At 42.3% G+C, this 2,975-nt stretch overlaps 1 protein-coding gene across 1 annotated transcript in view; it reads left to right on the forward strand.

Moving 5' to 3' along the window:
- The window catches only part of FAM169B (family with sequence similarity 169, member B), a 26,371-nt gene that overhangs the window by 15,890 nt on the left and 7,506 nt on the right, over window positions 1-2,975 (forward strand). The gene's annotated exons all lie outside the window — the stretch shown is intronic.

A 2,975-nucleotide genomic window follows, 5' to 3' on the forward strand; every position in this document is an offset into this window, starting at 1 on the left:
TATGCACAACCTTGTTTTGTTTGGTTTCTGTTGGATGTGGGGACTGGATTGTTGTTTTTTTCTGGTTTGTGGCTCTTTGGGAATGCTAATGGCTGTCTGCTTTCCTGCCCTTGTAATATCTGTTTACCATTTTGCTGGCTCATAAGTTGGTCATTTGACACTCGTGACCTAACCAAACAGATCAAAGGCTTTCAAAGGGCAGACTCTATGAATACTTCCATCTCCATCCCAATGCCCTTATTTTCCCTGTCTCCTCCCTTACCTCAAAACTTAGTCTGTTTGTGTGTTTCCACAATGAAACAAACATATGAACCAAATGTGTGAGATCCTGGTGACCACCTTTGGGCCACCATTAGCTTATGGTAACCCCTGTGCGATTGGGTGGGAACGAGAGACAAAGTGGCCTTTGTTGCAGAGGTTGATTTGTTTGTTTATTTGTTTTATTTCAAATGGCTGTGGGCTATGACTCTTCCAGTATGTTTCCCAGGGACAAGGTAAAGAATGGCTTCATGGTTTTTTTATTCACAGTGTCTTTAGACATTGCAAGTTTTTGTCGTCTCCTCAACACAAATTTAGGAGTGGGGACATAAATCACTCAGCTCCTGGGATTGCTGCACAGCAGTCTCGCCACGATTTATAGGAGACAGACTATAGGAGATAATAATAAACTTATAAGGACACTTTGCAACATGCAGGAATTCTTAAAGCTCTTGAGTTCATGAGGAAAAGTTTGTCCCTTTCTTAGAATGTATGGTGCAACACTGCTGGAATCCAGCATCTCTGTTGGGCTGGCAACTAACAATGGGGCTGGGGATAAACTCAGTTTTTTGGCTGATGGAAAAAGGGTGACTGCCCATCATGTGTTACAAATATTGAAAGGTTATAAACAGCACCACAAACCATCCTTTTCCAACAATGTGCTCAAACATGTGTTTGAAGTTAAGCACGGACTTTGATTAAGCAGGGGTGGACCAATCCTGGATGTGAACGGATTGGTTATAGAGCAACATGCTCTTGTTGTGTGGCTGGGTATGTGTGGTATGGATTCTTCACAGCCTGGACAAATCAGTCTAGAGTTAATCAGGGTCTAGAGTCATGTATTGCTTTGCTGAATTGGCATCCAAGAAAAGAGAGTAAATCAAAGTCAGGCCTGGTGACTGTCAGCAAAAGGTACCAAACACCAACTCAAGGAACAGAAGTAGACCTCAGATTAAGATAGCTAAAGGGATACAATAAAGAAAAAAGGAATATGCTAAGTAAAAGTCTTATACTGGGATTTAGGAACAGCCATTCAGTAGGGTATCTGTAGAACAGTGAAATAGGTCCTAGTGAAGTGTTGAAAGTTTCATGTCTCATGACACTGAAAAGTAGACTGAGTGGTGTGCTGGTAGGTGGTAAATAAAAACCAAGAAGCTCTGGATGAGATTTAAGCAACAAAGTAAGAAAATGTAATCTTTTTCTGTTACAAAGGCAGGGATATCCATTTCTATTTAAACTGCCATGTACCCAGATACAAGCAGCATGAAGTTTTTATAAGTATTTTTTAAAAATGAAAATAAATCAGTGAGATATTTCGATGGTGACCTTATCCTATGTGTAGGTAGCTGGTGAACTGACATTGGTCATTCATTTCAGGGTTTAATGCTTATGCTGTCAAGTAGTTTGAGATTGTGTTTTTATGGTATTCTGCACTGTCGACTGCTGATTTACCTCCTGCAATAGGACCCAAAGTTGTTTAGGGTGAACATTAAAAGTTTGGACCTTGAATGTCTGTTCTTAATCAACTTTCTCTTGACTCCAGTTTGAGTTTACCATAAGTGATTGCAAAATAAATCCCTTGGTTCTCTTTTTTCTTCTTTTTTTGACAGTTTTCACTGAGAAGTGAGTTTTTAATAGCTTGGAGGCTTATACTCGAGTCTGTATTTTGTCCACAAGTAGAGCATTATGTCATGTCCCTGTGATTTCAAGTGACTGACTTGATGTGTTTATTAGCAAGAACTATCCTGGAGTGAAAACGCTGGTTTAACACTGATAGCAGAAGTTCAAGCGATGGACTAGAAGCACGTACATGTGTGATAAATTACCATTCAGAAGAAATGGAGCGACTTACAAAAGAGCATTCACAGCACTTCCTTAAAATGCATCCCTCAGTTGTTTATGGCTTTATACCCAAATGCCTTAATTAATGTCTATACTCATCTACCTACAGAGGTGTGATTTTTGTGTGCTGCAGTGGAAGGTTGAACCTATGAGGGTGCTGAGGCGCTGGCACAGGGTGCCCAGAGAAGCTGTGGCTGCCCCATCCCTGGCAGTGTCCAAGGCCAGGTTGGACACAGGGGCTTGGAGCAACCTGCTCTAGTGGAAGGTGTCCCTGCCCGTGGCAAGGGGTTGGAACTGGATGAGCTTTAACGTCCCTTCCAACACAAACCAGGCTGGGATTCTGAGCTGCTGCTGTGAGTTCAGCCATCACTTGGATTCTACTTGGTGCTTTCTCAGACATGGTTCTTCCTCTTTGGGAAGTCATTTGTCTCCCTGTTACAATGCTGGGTTGTTGGGGCTCCCCAGCTTCTGCTCTGTTTTCTGAAGGAGGAGAGTGGTGGACTTGCCTTCCTCTGGCCTCGAGTCACTGTGAGCATGAGCAGTTAGGGATCTGTTTCCAGTTTCAGGTGGAGCAACCCCAACACTTTTTGTGTGGTTCTTTTACCAACAAAGGTTTGAAGATGATTCCTTGGTATGTGTTGACTCGTAACTGAGAGAAATATTCTTTTCTACAGATGTCTACAGAATTCAGTGAACTAGGAGAAAAAAGACTGAATATGCGCTAAAGAGGTTGTATAACTTTCTGACCTGTAAAAGTCAGAAAGGAGGTGTAAATGATGAGGCCAGTCAAGTTTCATGCTTAAGAGTGTTACCATACCATTTGGGAAGGCACAACAGCAGCGTGTGCAGAGGCCAGGAGAGCCTCTCTCTTTCCC

This window comes from Nestor notabilis, unplaced genomic scaffold (assembly GCF_000696875.1).
Source record: "Nestor notabilis isolate BGI_N333 unplaced genomic scaffold, ASM69687v1 scaffold22704, whole genome shotgun sequence".
NCBI classification, from domain to species: domain Eukaryota; kingdom Metazoa; phylum Chordata; class Aves; order Psittaciformes; family Psittacidae; genus Nestor; species Nestor notabilis.